Below are 20,389 nucleotides of genomic sequence, written 5' to 3'. Positions count from 1 at the left end.
TTCCCACATTGTTTTAGCCTACAACCCAAAAGAGACATTTGATGTCTTGCCCCGGGACCCAAACTAGTGGAAATAGCCGATCTACAAGGATCGCTTCGTGCCACAAACTTGTTTAGACTAGTCTATTTTTACTACTACTTACATTCACTACTTACATACACAAGTTTACAGATCACTTGTGGTGTCCTCAATTCACCCCTCACTTCACGCAAAGGTGCTCTTATCATCATACATCACCATATGCCTACATTATCATACGTCACATCCCATGCTAGGCCAATCAAATCATCACAAAAGTCATTCCGGCCAATCACTTTAGCGTCTTCACTTTTCTGCCCTCACTTTTCTCTTCAATGGGTACTTCAATGCTCAGCCAATCAAATCATCGCTATGGAGTGATCAGCAAATCACAAGCCAATGTTTGTGTTCACATAAACCCGGAAAGCTGGGCATATGAAAATCTAAATATCTTTGAGGGGTGATAGCCACTCCTATGCCCAGCTTTTATAGTGTGTGTTCTAACACAAACGTCCTACACAAACATTAAATGTCATTGACAATGAAAGTTTGAGTGGTCGTGTGAACACTAGCCTGACCTAAGCAGAGACATTTCTGGTCTAGAGGGGCGGGTCGCGCCTCAGAAATGCGCGCACCCTGATTGGATCTCATCGATCTGTCCGTCACCCCCGGCCCCTCCTCTCCCCCCTAGTGCAGCGCTACGTCACATCATTTAGAGCGACGCCCACCCAGAAGGGTTGACTCCCACTTTTAGACTGGTTCAGCCCACGGCTTTTTCCAGGCTTTCATCTTTCGCGCAGACGAAATGAAAGCCTGGGTATCGAGGCTATGTGAACACAAACATTGCGTAACACCAAACATTGAAGACAATTAAGGTGAACGTCATTGTTCTGAAATTACTAACCCTATCTCTAAGTCTAACCCTAACCGCAAGCACGGGAGCACGGCGCAGGTTCGACAACCAGCAGCGCATGTTCGACAACCGTAGCACATGTTTGACATTCTAGTGGTTCCCAAACTGTTTCACGTCAAGGACCCCCAAATTGACACTAATTAGGCCGCGGACACTCCAATTGAAAGAGATATGCAAGGGACCCCCCATAAGAAAATATTTTGACGGCAGTGATTCTCAACCCGTTTAATTCCAAGGACCCCCAGTTTGACATGCATATTAGTCCAGACCCCCATGTAATGTCATTTCTATCTCTGGGACCCCCAATTCAATATTTTAAAATCAATTTTAATGTACGTGGGTCCATTTGTACACTCTCAGAGTTACAGACCCATTAAGGGGCCATTTGGTTCCAAACTATCATTTAGCTGGGTACCCCCTAGAACTCCCTGGATCAAGGTGGTCCTAATGCTAATGTCCTAATGCTGATCTATTTGAACTCCTGGGCCAAAATCGGACTGGATTGTCTGATCCTGGATCCCAAACTATAGGATTACAAAATCTGATCGGATCATTTTGAAACGTAACTTTAAAAAAAAAGCTTAAAGCAGATGGCTTTTGTATAATTACAATTTCAATATTTTACTTTTTATTGATTGTCATTTTCCTTTCGGCTTTTCCCTTCAGTGGTCACCACAGCAACTCATGTGCCTCCATCTCACCCCGTCCTTTGCATCCTCCTGCCTAGCAATTCCAACCTTAACATCCTTCTACCAATATATTCACAACCCCTCCTCTGTCCAAACCATGTCAGACTGGCTTCTCTGGCTTTATCTCCTAAACATCTGACATGTGTCGTGAGCAAAACATCAACAAAATAATAATACAATTATACAATAATAATAATAGAAAAGTTAGACTAACTTGCTATACTTATTTATTTTATTATACAACTTTATTTAACAGTTTTTCATACGTGTAAATATGTACACAATATACAAAAGACTGCATAAAACACACAATACATAGAACCCCTTAGGTAAAAAAGAGAACAAAACAAGGTAGTGGGACAAAGCAGTGGGACAATTATAAATCAAAACTAGTTTAGAGACATGTCCTTTTACCTCCATATGCAGGGTCTTATATTCGTTGCCATTTGTTTTTTTCCCACTATTTTGTATTCAATTTATTTTTTCACTGACCTCATGCTCCAATGCATGAGGAGTCCAAGCTGCTTCTTTTCACCTGACAGGGGGAGTTTCCCTGGTTGGACATAGTGCGTGGAAGGAACATGTTATTCCAACCAGTTCCTTTCCCCACCATCAGGCGCCTTTATGTGTGTGTTGGTTAAAAAAAATGGAACCAATGGAAAATATTAGAAAGTGCTTTGGGTTCCGTACTTTGCCATTCATATCCAATGGTAATACGTTGGATTAGAATCTGGATCAAGGTGGTCCTAATGCTGATCTATTTGAACTCCTGGGCCAAAATCGGACTGGATTGTCTGATCCTGGATCCCAAACTATAGGATTACAAAATCTGATCTGATCATTTTGAAACCCAACTTAAAACAAAAAGCTTAAAGCAGATGGCTTTTGTATAATTACAATTTCAATATTTTACTTTTTATTGATTGTCATTTTCCTTTCGGCTTTTCCCTTCAGTGGTCACCACAGCAACTCATGTGCCTCCATCTCACCCCGTCCTTTGCATCCTCCTGCCTAGCAATTCCAAACTTAACATCCTTCTACCAATATATTCACAACCCCTCCTCTGTCCAAACCATGTCAGACTGGCCTCTCTGGCTTTATCTCCTAAACATCCGACATGCACTGTCCCTCTGATGTAATTGTTCCTGATCCTATCCATCCTTGTTACTCCCTGGGAGAACCTCAACATTTTAGTCTCTGCTACCTCCACCTCTGCTTCCTGTCTTTTCTTCAGTGCGACTGTATAAAACATAGCTGGTCTCACCACTGTCTTGTACAACTTCCATTTCCAGCACACTTCTCCTCCTCACATCTCATGCTCTCATGATCAAAGATCCTGTTGAAAGACCTCATAAGATTATAGCATTGCAAACTTGCAGAGCTTCTATTTTTTGCCACCAACAGGTGAAAAGTAAGTTTTGGACATACAAAGGCTTCAAATCTAACACCAGTGTAATAAGAATCAACCAACACTAATTGTGTTCACTTGATTTGGTCATGTGGATATTGTCAGATTATTTCGCCTCAGACCGCTTCTGTGAAAAGTATTTGCTACTATTCACAGCCTTTCCTCTGTATGAATCCTCATAACTTCAGATGACCATTGTGACCCAAGCATTTTTTCCCCACAAACTTCAACTAAAGGGTTTCTTCCCCTGTATGAGTCTCCATGTGTTTTGTTAGATAAGACTTTCGACTACAGCCTTTGCCACAAACTGTACAGGTAAAAGGCTTTTCCCCTGTATGAGTGCTCATGTGTGCTATTAGCTCAAGCTTTCGACCAAGCCCTTTGCCACATATTGTACAAATAAAGGGCTTTTCACCCGTATGAGTCCTCATGTGTGCCTTTAATTGAGTTGTGTGAGCACATCGTAGGCCACAGAGAGCACACATATGGGGTTTTTCCCCTGTATGAGTCATTATGTGTGTTTTTAGTGCACCATGCAGACGAAATCCTTTGCCACATATTGTACAAATGCAGGGCTTTTCACCTGTATGCGTTCTCATATGAACGGTTAGCTGATTTTTTTGACTATAGCCTTTGTCACAAACTGTACAAGAATAGGGTTTCTCCCCTGTATGAGTCCTCATGTGGTATTTCAATTGATCCTTTCGACTACACCCTTTTCCACATAATGTACATGTAAAGGGTTTTTCACCTGTATGAGTCCTCATATGTATTTGCAGATCCCCCAGTTGAATACAGCCCTTACCACAAACTGTACAAGTAAAGGGTTTTTCCCCTGTATGAGTCCTCATGTGTGTTTTCAGTTCATCCTTTCGAGTACACCCTTTGCCACAAAATGTACATTTAAAGGGTCTTTCTCCTGTATGAGTCATCATGTGTGTTTTTAGATGACACTTCTGACTATAACTTTTGCCACATATTTCACAAGTTGAGAGCTTATCTGGCTTTTCGCCGGTATGAGTCCTCATGTGTGTGTTTTCAGTTGATCCTTTCGACTACACCCTTTGCCACAAAATGTACATGTGAAGGCCTTTTCACCTGTATGAGTCCTCATATGTTTTTTTAGATCACTCTGTTGATTACAGCCTGTACCACATACTGTACAGGTAAAGGGCTTTTCGCTGGTATGTGTCCTCATGTGAGTTTTAAGTTGATCCTTTCGACTACACGCTTCGCCACAAACTGTACATGTAAAGGGTTTTTCACCTGTGTGAGTCCTCATATGTATTTGTAGGTCACTCTGTTGATTACAGCCCTTACCACAAACTGTACACGTAAAAGGCTTTTCACCTGTATGCGTCATCATGTGTCTTTTTAGTTTACCCTTTTGACTGAAACCTTTGCCACATTGTGTACACGTAAAGGGCTTTTCACCTGTATGAGTCATCATGTGTGTTTGCAGTTGATCCTTTCGACTACACCCTTTGCCACAAAATGTACATGTAAAGGGGTTTTCACCTGTATGCGTCCTCATATGTATTTGTAGGTCACTCTGTTGATTACAGCCCTTACCACAAACTGTACACGTAAAAGGCTTTTCACCTGTATGCGTCATCATGTGTCTTTTTAGTTTACCCTTTTGACTGAAACCTTTGCCACATAGTGTACACGTAAAGGGCTTTTCACCTGTATGAATCATCATGTGTGTTTGCAGTTTATCCTTTCGACTACACCCTTTGCCACAAAATGTACACGTAAAGGGGTTTTCACCTGTATGAGTCCTCATATGTATTTGTAGGTCACTCTGTTGATTACAGCCCTTATCACAAACTGTACACGTAAAAGACTTTTCACCTGTATGCGTCATCATGTGTCTTTTTAGTTTACCCTTTTGACTGCAACCTTTGCCACATATTGTACACGTAAAGGGCTTTTCCCCTGTGTGACTCATCATGTGTGATTTTAGATGATTTTTTTGACTACAGCTTTTGCCACAAACTGTACAAACATAGGGTTTCCTCCCTGTATGTCCCCTCGTGTGTTCAGCTGACGTACTGGCTAGAGGCTCCATCCATGTGCTTTTATCTTCTTCACTTTTCACTTCTAGTAATGTCAACGTTGACCCATTCGTATCCCCTGGTCTTTGAAGTAGCAACTCTTGTTCTTTACTCTGTGGAGTTTCTGGTTCCTCCTCTTGTGTTTCCATGTTTTCAGCTGAGGTACTGGCTAGAGGCTCTATCTCTGTGTTTTCATCTTCACTTTTCACTGCTAGTAATGTCAACATTGACCCACCAGCCTCTTCTGGTCTTTGAAGTAGCTCCTCTTGTTCATCTTTAATCTGTGGAGGTTTTTCATCTGTATGAGTCCTCATGTGTGCTTTTAGATGACTTTTTTGACTACAGCCTTTGCCACAAACTGTACAAGTAAAGGGTTTTCCCCCTGTATGAGTCATCATGTGTCTTTTTAGTTCACTCTTTTGAATACAGCCTTTGCCACATACTGTACATGTAAAGGGCTTTTCGCCTGTATGAGTCATCATGTGTGATTTTAGATGAATTTTCTGACTACAGCCTTTGCCACAAACTGTACATACATAGGGTTTCTGCCCTGTATGACTCCTCATGTGCCTTTCTAGAAGAGCATTTCCAACACAGCTTTTGCCACAAACTGTACATGTAAAAGGCTTTTCAACTCTATGAGTGATCATGTGGCTTTTTAGTTGAATTGAGTTTATACAGCCTTTACCACATACTGTACATGTAAAGGGATTTTCACCTGTATGAGTCATCATGTGAGCATTTAGATAACCTTTAATGCAACTTTTGCCACAAACTGTACAAGAATCCTCAGATTCAGAAGAGTGTGAAGAGAGGAGCAAGTCAATATTCATTGGTTGTGATGGTATCCAGTGCTGTATGTAAGCTTGTGTTTTCATGTGTTCAGTTGAGCTAATGGCTAGAGGCTCTGCCTCTGTGTTGCCATCACCACCTTCTTCTTCTTCATCTTCTTCTTCTTCTTCTTCTTCTTCGTCATCTGTGTCAGTTTCAGAACAGTTTGAAGAGAGGAGCTGGTTGATATTATTTGGTTGTGATGGTACCCACTGCTGTATATAAGCTTGTGTTTTCAAGTGTTCAGCTGAGGTACTGGCTAGAGGCTCTGTCTCTGTGTTTTCATCACCTTGACTCCCCACTGCTAACGTTGACCCACCAGCCTCTTCTAGTGTTAGTAGTAGCTCCTCTTGTTCTTCTTTAATCTGTGGAGGTTGTGGTTCCTCCTGGACGAGACTGGAGTTAATCTCCTCTTCAAGGGAAAACTCCTCTTTACACACAGGGAGGTGCAGGATGTCTAGGGGGAAAAGAGAACACATGAGACAAAAATAATGGAATATCTATTATCCCATTCTGGGCGGGAACACCTTTTGGTGTTTTAACCCTTCTGGACGGGACCTCCTTTTGGGGTTCTGTACACTATGTACAGTATTCCTTTCTTAATTTTTATTAATGGTGTTTTTAGAATCGGCCTCAGTCCAAAATGGGTGACTGCCACCCGTGATTCAGTCAAATGTCCCTCACCGCTGCCTGTAGCAGTGGGGTCTTAACATTTTGAAAACCCCCAAATGAACCACTAATGTGGCGATCGTAACTTTAAAAGTCATCAGAATCTTAAATATTTTAACAGCGTGGTCGCTGACGATTTTTAATGAGCCCCCAACATCGAGGTTCTGTCCATTCACCAACACATTCCCTGCCATTGGCGTAGATCAGGGGTTCAACGTTTTTGGCCAGGGACCACCGGAAATGCTTTGGCAATGACTCGGGACCCCCGCCCCGCCCCCTCCCGACCCCCAATATAAATTGACTGCTACAATAACCTTAATAATAGAGACAAATAAATACTGAAACCAGATATAATCATTAGGGAAGGTGTATGCGTGTACTATGTAAACTCTTCATTTCCATTTTCCAGTTGGAAAAAAAGTTATTTTTTTTGGTGGGGGCCGGGGACCCCTCAAAATAATTTGGCGACCACCCCAACCAAGGTTCATGTTGTAGGTTATTAGAGAGTAAAAGATGAATGTTATTTATTTTTTTCATTTGCTGCTTTCTTTCGTTTTAAGGATTTTAGCTGTTTTTGACATGGGGGGCGGGGGCATGCGAGCATGGGGCTAAATATGTACATTTTTTAAAATTATTTATCATAGTCCTACTAGACCCCAAGAAATTACAATCTTGCCACAAAATATCCCAGGATCTACTGAATGTGAAGGTAGCCTACTGGGGGGAAGCCACACTGTGTGTCATACTGTAGGCTCAATATGCCAGTTTGACACCTTCAGTAGAACCCGTAAAGCTGAAGTTGTTAGAAAGTTGATTTGATCTGAAATCATTCCTACAACTCTACATAGGATCTGACGGGAAATGTAATGTCTATTTTTTCACATTTGTAGCCATATTGACAATATGCAAGCTCAAGAATGTATGTCCCTTCTGTGCCATACATCTTAGCCAATGGATTAATATGGCTTGTGTTTGCCAAAACAGTCGACAATCATGGTAGAAATCATGGTAAAGCACTATTTTGGATAGCCATCTTGTAAATATGCACTATAATGAAATAAACACCAAGTTTGCATTTCTAGCTCATCTGGTTCAGAGCCAAACCCATTTTCTGGGTGCTAATATTGTGGTGGCCATATTGGATTTCATGGAAACTTGCAATACAAAACAATTCATATTCATATCATTGATCAACCTGTGAAGTTTCGTGGAAATATCCTTCAGTTTAAAATGTTGCCCCTATTCACCCTTCATTATATCTAATGGGGGCTAATATTGTGGTGGCCATATTGGATTTCCAGCAAGAAATTAGCCGGTGTCACGGTGTGTGATAGGTTGTGATCGTTTGAAGTTTCATAGATATTTCTGGTGGACAACCTTTTATGTTATGTCAAATGCAGCACACACAGGAAAAGGAGATGTAGTCCGCACACTGTTTTGTAGCTCCCAATGAAAATTATATTAAAGTATAAGGATGACAACGTTTCGACCCGTTGGGCATTTATTATGTCCACACAACAGCTCTAAGGTATATTAATGACATAGTAAAATGTTGAAATTCCCCTTTAACACTAGAAAGTCTGAAAAAATTTCACTACTACTCAGTCGGCTGAACGGTCAGGGGGACCGTGTTTTTGGTGCGATTTGATTAGCCACTCTCTCCCCCACTCGTCCCTCTCCAGCTGGAGAAGACATTGTTCAAGCCTGCATCCCATTTCCAACGAATTAAATCATATAGGTTTCTAAACACATGTTTTCACTCCTACAATGTATAAAACTAATAATACATGTGAAAAATATATATTTTGCCGTTGCCCGTTAGTACTATATTGCAACATAGCCATGGAAGTGTGTTGCGTTGCTGCCTTTTGTTGTTCTTTTTTCCTTCCAAAAGAGCCAAGATCACTTGTCTTTTCTTGTGTGTTATCGATGTAATTAATATATGTGACCCCACGCGATGTACAGACTGCTTGACTAGGCATGTAAACATGACAATTGTATGAATGTTTAAGTGTAATGATGTTATTGACCGGATTGTCCGTAGTCCTCCAGCCGTTAGCTTACAGTTGCTAATATTATAAGCTAACAACATTACTAAAGCCAATGTATTGCATTAAATGCGGCCTGTCCGCGGTAAATTACTTATACAAGTGAGTCGCGTTATATTTACCTAAATTACCAGCCAAATTACATTCCAAATAAATTATTAGCCACGTTATGTTGTTATATCAGTTTAATTAATAAAAAACATTGCATTTCTTTGTCGTTCAAATACGGCCGTTAGCACTGTGAATTCAACATCCGGTGAGGGGAGGATACGGATCGTGTATGTATTGTGTATGGAAATCAGCGCATACAGTGGGTGGGCTTTAGACCGGATGTAAGCCTTGCACACTAAATAGAAAAATATAGGCTACAGTCTGCAGCCTGGTGATACAATAAAGAAACCGCAGCTCAGCTGCTGTTTATAACATCGCACAGTTATTGAATTCATGAACATTTACATGCTTCCCTGAGAGGGAGAGAGAGAGAGAAAAAGGAAAGTTCCACGGGTCTGGTCGCTTGCAGAAAAGTTTACAGATAAAGAAGGACGGACAGGCTGAACTCTATTGACTGACAAAGAGCTGGCGATATTGAGCCTATATGCCAGAATAGGCTGTGAAACAAATTAATCCACAGCAGCAGGCCTACATACGTTCCATGTCGCTTGCAGAAAGAACTGTTCTTTTGACTGACAAAACATTTAGAGGTTCGGGAGGTCTATCTGGTTGGAATTATTTCAAACACTTTTTATTTTGTATCGCGCATCGGCAAGCATTCTCGCTTCATGGAAAGTAAATGTCAGGTCGAGTCTAACCGAGCATGCATTCAATAACATCCCACCCTCATCATGGATAATAATCATTGTATTCATATTCCTATTATCTTATCAAAATAATAAACAAATTCCAAGTTAATTAACCAGCCAAACGTATATGATTTAATTCGTTGGACATGGAATGCAGGCTTGAACAATGCCGTCTCCAGCTGTCTGTGTTGTGTGTTCTTTTTTTTTTCTCCACCCCTCTTTTCTTTAAATCATAACTCGCTCATTTTTTGCTCATTTAAAAAAATTCCATTGTATATGGAAAATACCATGTAAACTACGGAATTGGGGCTTTCATTTGGTATATAGATCGGTTGTGTACGCCCTCTCTACGAAACGATATCAAGTGAAAAGGAAATGTCGGGGAATCACCATTAACACCATTATCAAGCAGCGCAAACAAAAGGCGAGTGGGGGAGAAAGGGGGACGGCGGTCGATTGTGCCGATTATAGCCAGACTGAGTAAGAGATATATGCCTAAAATCATATTTACAAAACGTTTCAAATGGGGGAAAAAACAGAGATGATTTCAATCGAATATTTTGACAAAGTCATGCAAGGGGAACTTTCTCTGGACTCCATGGGCTAAGAAAATAAACTTTTAAATCTCAAATCCGGTCAGAACGGCTGCTCCGACGTCGTAGTGTTAAGTAAAAAAGTTGCCTCAACCCCCTAGGACTGAGGCAGATTCTTAAAAAAATGCCTTATGAACCCTAGCCTAGCCAAACTGCACTCCTGCCTTTCCGACATTCAAGTTTGGATGGGCAATAACTTTATCCAAACCGAAGTCCTTATATTTGGCCCACCTTCGGATAGAGCACGCTTAGAAAGCAACCTTGGTTCCCTACGCCAGCACATCACACCCGCAGCTAGAAACCTAGGTGTCACCCTAGATTCCAACCTCTCCTTGGAGGGCCACGTAAAAAAGGTTGTCCAGTCCTCATTCTACCACCTTCGCAACATTTCAAAAATCAAACCCGTCCTCTCACGCCCCGACTTAACTAAAGTTATCCACGCTTTCATCTACTCACGCCTCGACTACTGCAACTCCCTTTACTTATGTCTGTCAAAAAAATCCATTCACCGGCTACAGCCCGACTCCTAACAGGGGCAAGAAAGTTTGACCATATTACCCCTATCCTGGCCTCCATCCACTGGTTACCAATCTCATATAGATTTTCAGATTCTACTATTCACATTAACCCATTCTGACCTGAGATCAGATTCATACGAGGTTTCCGCCGGACACACACTGGTCTGATTAACCCCATTCTGACCTGAGATCAGATTCTAAAAAATGTCAGTCGTTCTTCGATTTTAAAAAAAATAAATAAATAGCTAAAGCATAACATGATGCTGACACCAAAATGGGTGCCCGGTCAGAATGGGTTAAAGGCCTCGACTGGCCTTGCTCAATCCTACATCTCCGACCTACTCGTTCCCTATGAGCCTGCCCGCGAGCTGAGATCCTCAGGCAAGGCTCTACTTACCATTGAAACTTGTCTAAAAAAAACTATAGGCGACCGGGCCTTTGCAGTCCGTGCACCCTTACTCTGGAATGCCCTGCCCCTAGAAATTAGAATTGCAGGCTTGGTTCCCCGTTTTACGTCACTCCTGAAGACCCATTTTTATAAAGCTGCTTTTAATCCTTTATAGTTGTGAATGTTATGTTTTTTCCTATGTTATTGTTTTCCTTCTGTTATCCAATGTTTTATTATCATTGTGTTCTTTATTGTGTTCTCTTTTGTTGTTAAGCACTTTGTGACCTGTTCTTGAAAGGTGCTATATAAATAAAGCTTTAGTATTATTATTATAAAGGTTTTCTGAAAACCTACGTTTCTATGTCAGTGGTGCTCAACCTTTTTCATGTCAAGAACCCCCAGGATTATCTGTATTTGGCTGTGGAGTGCGGACCCACATCTGAAAATATGCGCCATATGTGCCAGTGACCCCACAGAAGCAAATACTCAAGTTAAAAACATTTGCTCTGAAATAATATATATTCAAAGATTTGTGCCACATTTTCATTTTTCAAAAATAGATGATCTACAAGCTCGTAGCGCAGCACTCAGTGGCGCGTTATGAGCTTGTAGAGCTTCTATTTTTCAATAGATAAAGTATAACATAATCCTTAAAACACCAAAAGGGGTTCCCGCCCTGAATGGGTTTAAAGCTCTTTCTGTGCAAGTAATTTTAGAAAGTACCAAGCATTCTGATAGGCTGATAGGCATTTATCAACCGTGCGTACGCCAAAATATGGGCGCACGCCGAAATTACCGACATTTTCGGCATTTAACATTTCCGGCAAAGCTTGAAATTGAACGTGACAACGTTCAAAACCCACGTCTGCTCGGGACCTGGCGTACGTTTTGTCCTCACCTGTTTTTCTGTCGTAGAACGGCGGAGCAGCATTGTTTGACCAGCTGAGAGGCTGTCACAGGCATTTAAACATATGTTTTCACTCCTAAAATGTTAATATAAAACGGTATGTGTATGCAGTAAAAAACAAAAGAGAGATTTCCAACTTTACAAGTAATTAAAATCGCGCAATTAAAAACAATATAACATGTTTACAATGTATTAGTTTGTGCTTAATCAAACAGTGCTTTACTGGCCTTGTTATGCGAGCGCACTTGTGAGATGATTTTGGAGCGCATGCAGTGATGCGGCATAATGATTATGATATTATTTAAAAAAAAAGGCATAAATGGACTGCACGCCTTTATTTCCAAGTGACAATGACAAGCATACAGTTTGCCTATTTGTAGTAAGTACTAGCAGGCGTACAATAGGCGTAAGGGGCTTAATCATTCACCATTTAAATAAGTGCTTAGACAGGTTTTGACAGTTCAGATTAGGGATGGCCAAATGGAAAGATTGTCTTAACCGGTTACCGCCAGGACTTGCCGGCTAATTAACCGTTATCCGTTAAGAAAAAAATGCGCTATTTTACCCATTAAAAATAGACAAATATACCGTGCACTATTAACCATTAAACATAACAATATTACAACGAGGAAGAAGAAGAATTACACACATTGTTTTCCATAAGAAATATGGTGTTTATTTTAGAAGTGAAACGGGAGGATTATACAATAATCTTGCCGGTCACGCGGCCTGCTGTCAATCAGTGCACTAGTGCGTAGGCTACAGTATACGCACACATGTATCGCTGACCGGTCAGGAAGGATTAGGAATAGCCTATATAGGCTAATATACAATAGGCCTACTAAATAAGCATTGGCCTACACAAAACAATAAATGAAATCGGCAAGTTCTGTGCTTTTCAACAAAAGTAGAAACGCATGCATTGCACACTGAGCAGCGCAAGGCCACAGGCCCACAGCCAATTGAGGCCAATTACAGAACATCAACGACCCAGTCCCATGTAAACGTGACACACTAAAATAAATAAAACTAATATAAAATAATTGAACAAGTTACAACGGTTGAAGGGTATATAGTAATTAACAGCAAAACATTGTCAAACGAAAAAATATATTAATCAGTGTGACTGTGAGAGCAAATTGGAATACTTGAGTGGATAATAAAATAAACAGGGCAGGCCTGCTCTGTGCCTATAGCCGCCTTTAGGCTTTGAGTTTGACGCTCTGGGGCCACAGGCCAATAGCCACTGCCAGCCGCAGTAGCACATTAACAAAATAAAATAAAGACCAGGCCTACCTTATCAGCAGCATCACAGTGTCCCTGTCCCAATTGTTTAACAGTTTTTATTCAAAAAAATCAACATATCCACATGCTCAGGGGTTAACCTTGTGCGCAGTCTATTGACTACAAGACCCGCTTCAGAGAACACCCTCTCGGATGGCACCGAGGTTCCAGGGATGCAAAGGTAACGCTTCGCTAATATGGCCAGCCTCGGAAAGCGGGCCTGGTTTGCTTTCCACCATTGAAGTGGGTTACTTTCCAATTTGGGGGGACAGTCTCTCATGTAGTTGTCCACTTCTGTCGCTGAATCATTAGCTGCTCCAAGCGGGTTGTAGTCCTCTCCTAGGAGCTGACGCATGGCACTTTCCTTATCCACAGCAGCAGCAGCAGCCATCGGCTCGTCCTCGCGATCCTCCTCCTCTTCATCAGTTGCAGGGCCAATTTCTGCGACACCTTTAATTGATTGAATACTTTATTAAATTTGAACAGTTTGCAAATAGTGCCTGTCACTGTGTACTGCAGTACGAACTACAAATTATATACAATGGTGGTGGTGCTAAAGGGATAACACAAAAAGTAATTAAAGTATACAAAAAAAATGTATATAGCCTATACAATAAATGTCAATAATATTCACCTTCATCATCGGCCTGTTGATTCGCATTCTCCAATTGTACGTTAGCGCAGATTTCTTTCAGCTTGGCTGTTGCAGCGTCTCTCTGCCTTGGTGTGAAGGAAGGCAGGTGTTTATGGCGAGGGTCTAAGGTGGTGGCGATCAGGGCTGGTTTTGAGACCAAGTCAGCCGTGTCAACTGACATGCGATCCCGCAGGGATTTTTTTACCTTGGCCTTGAACTCTGCCACTTTTGGGGTGTCATCTGTGGAGCTCGCTAGGTGTTTGTTCAGGAGGCTGAAGGTGATGGGGTAAATGTTTGAAATTGACACCTCTGATTCTGTTGACATAACAGTGGTCACAGTTTTCAACTTCTTTAAAACAGGTAGGACATCTTCAATCATTTGCCAGTGTTCATCTTTTAGCTCAAGGGTTCTGGCATCCGTCAGCTTTGTTACTGTTCGGTCGGATAGAACAGCGGTGACACACCACCGCTGCTCATGAAGTCTCTCGAACATATCATACACCGAGTTCCATCTGGTTTTGCATGACTGGATGAGCGAGTGTTTAGGCTTGTTCATCGAGTGTTGTTTTTCCTCCAGTACCTTTGTGGCACGGGTGCTGTGGTTGAAGTGCGCAACAAGTCGCCCTGCTGCACCGATAACTCGTTGCAAATACAGGGCAAAGCCATCGCTGATTGCTAGTTGCAGTGTGTGTGCGTAGCAGGGAACCGAGTCCCATGTCACCCGGGCGGGGGAATTTGCCGAGACGATGTTACTAGCATTATCATGCACGCATGCACACACCTTCCCGGCCAATCCCCATAACTCCACCGAATCATTCAACTTGGCTGCCAAGTTGTCTGCCGTGTGTCTGTTAGGCATGCTCTGTGTCAACAAGATGGCTGATTTAACGTTCCATTCCTCATCAATATAGTGCGCTGTTACTGTCACATAGCTCTCTGTGGTCAGTGCAGTCCAGCAGTCCGTCGTTATAGCCACAGATTCGGTATGATCCAGTTGTGATTTGAGCGTTTCTTTTCCCAACTTAAATCGTGCCTGAATGCGGCGGGTGATGGTCTGCCTTGATGGAATGTGGTAGTTGGGCTCGACGTAGCCCATCAATGCCCGAAACCCCCTACCATCGACAACACTGATTGGCATAGTGTCCCATTCAACCATAGAGCATACTTTCTGTGTGATCGCCTCTGTTTTGTTTGGGTCACATCTCCTCCCTGCGAACGCTAGCATGCCAGGCAGGGTTGCTTGTGCTGCTGCACCCGAGGCCGATGGTGTTGGGTGGCGGTTTTCCAGGTGATACTTCATTGCTGAAGTACTGGAGGTATATTTCATCGTGAAATTACACAGATTACAAGTTACCTCATCAGCATTATTTTGTGTAAAGTGCTGCCAAACGGTACTTCTTTTGGCGCGCTGTTTCATTTTTCGTCTTTTCTTTTTCTTTTTCCCTCCTCTTTTTCCCTCCTCCACTACATGCAGTGTTTTTGTTTTGGGGGAAGTGGAAGTCACGGCTCACGGCACATGCGTGGTTGCACTGACAGTGCAGGTGGAAAGAGGGGCTTGGCCGCGGTGCCCGCTCTCGGCGCTTCAAAATAAAATATATTTTTTTTTATCGGTAAAACATTAGCCGTTAGTGTTGTCGGTAACCAATTAATTAACGGTTAACGGCTAACGGTTATCAGTTGGCCATCCCTAGTTCAGATAAAAGCGAGATCATTTTCGGGGGTCGGGAGCCTGAGGACGGGACCGCGGCGTGCGTCGCCAATACATACCAGCACACATGCAAGCAAGCCTTCATCCATGGACCATATGTTTATGATTCGTTCATCAATGATCAAATCACTACATAAACGTTGATTATGTCTGCCTTGACGACATGATAGCCTATCTCTCATGCAGGCATCACTGACACTCACCCACAGGACTTTAATAACACAGCAGTGCACAGTCTCACGCCTTCGCCGTGCACTGCGCACGAATGGGTAAAATTAATATAGGCCAGCCCAAACGTATTCCATTCATGGCGATGCGATGTCGATGTGTCATGTAGGTGCGTGCGTGCGTGGACATGACAGCAAGGCAAGCGAGGTGAGAGGGAAAGGGTAGGCCTACAACTTTATTTAATTCATGCAGGTGTTCGTTCTTTATTTGTTTAACAACACACCAGTTAGTTGGGCTTGCAAGTTGCGTGTGCGTGCTGTGCGTGTATGAGAGAAGGGGGTGAGGCGGGCAGCAAGGCACGGGAGAAACCTATTTTTTCATGTAACCATGGTTTCAGTAAACGTATTGCCGTTGTTCATGTCGCAAAAACGAGGGCGAGGCTAGATTTAATAGGGCGTGCCAGATATATTTCAGCCGTGACATTTATTAACGTCAGAACGAAATTAAGGAAGGATCAGCTGTTTGCGATCACTTTATAAATGCCGTGGCGACGTGGGTGTACTTCGAAAGCTGCACTCGAATCTGTGGCAGATTTTACACTTGATTGATAAATGAGGGCCATAGAATGTAAAAAATCATTCTGATAGGCTGAGGACAGAATGTAACAAGCATTCTGGACATAGTCTCAGGACATAGAATCATGTAACTGGCTGAGGACATAATAGGCAATAAGGCACAACGAAGCAGCAGTATTACGAGAGTAGAGTTGGACACAAATGTTAAATTTTACAAAAGAAATGACCTTAGACAATTATGCTACGAGGCCAACATCATGCAGGTGTGTATGAATGGGAAGCTGGAAGTACCCTCACTAAAAACGCTGGGACAACGCTCCACACGTCCCAAACTCTTCTCCCTTCTGGCTCCAAAACTGTGGAATGCACTTCCCATTGCAGTCAGAACTGCAGCATCACTCCCAATCTTCCGCCGTAGTCTGAAAACCCACCTTTTCAGACTCCATCATGGCCCATAGCACTTAGCCCACCCCCTTAGATAGCATTTCTCTAGACTTAGATAGCATTTGATACAGACTTATAGCATGTTATGTAGACAGCACTATAATTGCATTGTATGTAGTCATAGCACGTCATAGTACATATGTATAGCATAGTAGTATATGTATAGTTTATATGTATAGTTTCATTATATAGATAATCCACTGTTACTTTCTTAGCTTACGCATGTTTCATGATAAATGTTTTTATGTGATGTATTCCCATGCTTTTTTGTTCTTGCTTAAAGGACCACTTCACCACTTTTCAACCTATCTTCATATAATAGGTCCTCACTAATAATCATGATAAAATGGCACAATTTTTTTCTACTCAGTCTGTGTCTCATAGGAGGGCTGTGGGCAGTTTAGAAACCGTCTTCCAGTGACATCATCATTAGGCAGATTATTTTTTAAACAATATATTTTTACAAAAATGTTTAGATTTTCATTATCGTGAGAACGATGCAACTTTTCAGGACTAGAAAGCCTGCAGTTATTATTAGCTTGTATTCCCCATCGATGATGTCACTGGAAGACGGTTTCTGAACTGCCCACAGCCCTCCTATGAGACACAGACCGAGTAGAAAAAAACTGCGCCATTTTTTCAAGATTATTAGTGAGGACCTATTATATGAAGATAGGTTGAAAAGTGGTGAAGTGGTCCTTTAATGTAAGTCGCTCTGGATTAAGAGTGTCTGCTAAATGCCTAAATTGTAAATTGAACGTGCCGCCATGTGGCGGAGCTTACCTGCGGGCAGGTAGCAGGTGCTGTTGTTAAACGCAGGCGGGCCCACCGCCGCCCCCCACGGCTCCGGTTCCGTCTTCAGGTAAGGACCCGGCTCGGCGGACCGCGAGTCGTAAGGCCGCTCTGGTCCCGAGCACTTCTCACCGTAGTAGCTCTTGAGCAGGTCAGAGGCGCCGGGCGCCGATATGTCATCGCTGGCCCATGGGTAGCCGCTGGCGGGGGCGTCTCCACCGGCGCTGTACGTGTCGGTGACGTGGTGCTTGTGGTGGCCTCCAGGGGTGGACGGCACGTCCAGGTTCTGCTCGTGCTCGGCCCGCGGGGACAGGGGCGCGGCGTGCTCCCCAGACCGGTGCATTTCCAAAGGATCTGACAGACCACAAGAGAGGAGAATTACACCCTAAACTCAGAGCAGTGCATCTTCAACAGATCTGACAGACCACAAGAGAGGAAAATTACACCGTAACCCAGAGCAGTGCATCTTCAACTGATCTGACAGACCACAGGAGAGTAGAATTAAACCCCAAACATTGACGCTTCGCCACGGTCACGCCATCTAAGGAAAAAATCTGGATTTTTTACTTTCATCGTTAAGGTATTTTGTGTACGCTGAGCGAGTTTGATTTAGAACTGACCATCCTGCTAGGAGTTCTTTTAAGTGTTCCCTGTGAAAATGGCATCAATTGCGCCAAAACGCCACAAAAAAATAAAAATGGCTGACTTCCTCTTCGGTTTATGTCATGGCACCAAGAGACGTTTTTGTAAGTCGGGACATGATGCAGGTGTGTACCAATTTTCATACATACATACGTGAAACCGTATTGTGGGGCTTAAAGCAGAAACCTTTGTAGGGGGCGCTATTGAGCCATTTGGCTCAATAGCGTTTCATTGTGGATAAAACAACAATCATTTAGATTTCAATAGGGCCTCACACTACTGTGCAGTGCTCGGGCCCTAATAATAACAATAATAATCAGGAACCAGTATCCAAATCATTAAAGTATTGAATCTGTATAGATAAACATGTTTAACGAAACCCAGCCCTACATGCATGCACACAGACATGCCACCTGCAAACAAAATAGATATCCACCAAGAAAGCTGTGTCGTTTCTTTTTTTTTCTTTTACCTCTTATTTGGTTGTCATTCATTGCTGAACTGTCAGTCTGGCAGGAGACTGCCAGGGTCTTGGCATACTGTATACTATCCATATTGACAGTCGATGTGAAGTGCCCTCACGTCCTGTTGGCATAGCAGGACAGAAACAAAAACATGTCAAACCCAACCTTGACATCAGCATATTCACAGTAGCCATGCGAGCAGTGTTACCATGTCTTAGTATTATAAGTGACTCTGGACTTATTTGAAGTTGTTCATAAGTTGTTTGTAAATATTATTATTCATCCCATTATTTAAAGGTATATTCAGTGATTTCACTTTATTCAAATATCTTTTTTTTTTTTTTTTTTTTGATAATCCACCCTAAGTACTGTGTACTAACCATGTGCTGACCATATAATGAGTTCCTCCCTGTCCCTGGGGTAAAAAGTAGTAGGTTTCGGCTTTTTGGCTAGGTGGCCCAGCCTTCATTCAATCAGGATAGAGAGGGGCGTTCCGCCAATCATGATCGAGCAGGGGCGGGCCTTGGTGTGCATGCACATGCTCATGTTACCGGGGTAGACGGGGGGTTATCCAAATCACTGAATGCTCCTTGTGAAGTGAGTGTTGCAACTCCATGTGGGGGTCCCCGGGTGGTCCGCGGAAGTTCCAAACCCACAGGAACCCAGGGTGCCGGGGCGTTTCTGGCGAGCCGCCCTGCGTCCGAGACAGTCGAGAAATGACAGAGTTATCGTGTGGGGGTCCCCGGGGGTCCCTGGAGCATCCAGACACCCAGAGATGCGGCCAGGGGGCCGGGCCGTTTCCGGCGAGCCGCCCCGTGTCCGAAGCAGTCGAGAAATGACAGAGTTACCATGTGGGGGTCCCCGTAACATCCATACCACCAGGAACGTGCCCAGGGGGCTGGCCCGGTTCCAGCGAGCCGCCCCGCGTCCAAAACGGTCGAGAAATGACAGTTACCATGTTGGGGTCCCCGTGGGGTACCCAGGGGGTCCCCGAAACATCCAGACCACCAGGGACGTGCCCAAGGGGCTGGCCCGTTTCCGGTGAGCCGACCCGAATCCGAAACGGTGGAGATATGACAGAGTTACCGTGTGGCAATTCCCCTGGGGTCCTTGGAACATCCAGACCCCCAGGAATGCGCCCAGCGGGCCAGTGGTTGCACCACTCAAAAATCTAATGTTGCAAATTGGGGGCAAGCTCTCTCTCCAAAAAAAGATCTCTGATCTACAAGCTCACAGTACCTCATTGTGAGCTTGTAGATCAGCTATTTGGCCCATCATCACACACCTAGTTGGGGACCCCATGGCTGTAAGTCAACATTGGGTCCTGGTCCCCCTTGTTGAAGACCCCTGAGATGTTATCATGATTCCAACAACAACTACAACAGCAGCTACAACAACAGTATGCCTATAATTAAAATAAATAACAATTCAACAATCCACGGAACCTCTTGTCGGAGCTAACAGCGGAGGGTGAGGTGTTCTAAACGGGGCTTTGATCACTACTAGCCCGAGGCCCGAACGGCTAGCTTGCAAGATAACGTTAGCGTTCATACTGTATATAGCCCGATGATAATAATGCCGTACAATGATAGCGTTACGCTATGCAACAAAGACGCTTACCTGAAAGACATACAAACATATTCCAAAGAAGGAGTTCGGTGACACATCAGTAATACAGTAGAAGTGTTCGCTCGTTTGGGACGTGGTTGTATAGCTCTGTGCTGTCGCAATGAATGCTGCTGATCGAGACAAAGGGGGGTGGGGGGAGTGTTGCCAAATGGTGTGAAGGATATAAGCAAACCAGGTCTATGAAAATAAGCCCAAAAGAAGCCTAGGCTA

At 43.2% G+C, this 20,389-nt stretch overlaps 1 long non-coding RNA gene across 1 annotated transcript; it reads right to left on the bottom strand.

Moving 5' to 3' along the window:
- Positions 1-3,663: 3,663 nt before the first annotated feature.
- Positions 3,664-18,674, bottom strand: LOC310860712. The gene is made up of 3 exons (XR_014569415.1): positions 18,559-18,674; positions 17,436-17,798; positions 3,664-6,373 (listed from the first exon to the last, which is right to left on the bottom strand). It is a non-coding gene; the product is annotated as an uncharacterized lncRNA (long non-coding RNA).
- Positions 18,675-20,389: the final 1,715 nt, after the last annotated feature.

Source organism: Protomyctophum parallelum (assembly GCF_964188405.1).
Source record: "Protomyctophum parallelum genome assembly, chromosome: 6".
Taxonomy (NCBI): Eukaryota; Metazoa; Chordata; class Actinopteri; order Myctophiformes; family Myctophidae; genus Protomyctophum; species Protomyctophum parallelum.
Note: the sequence above shows the minus strand (reverse complement) of the source record. Positions and strands in the feature narration are given on the sequence as shown.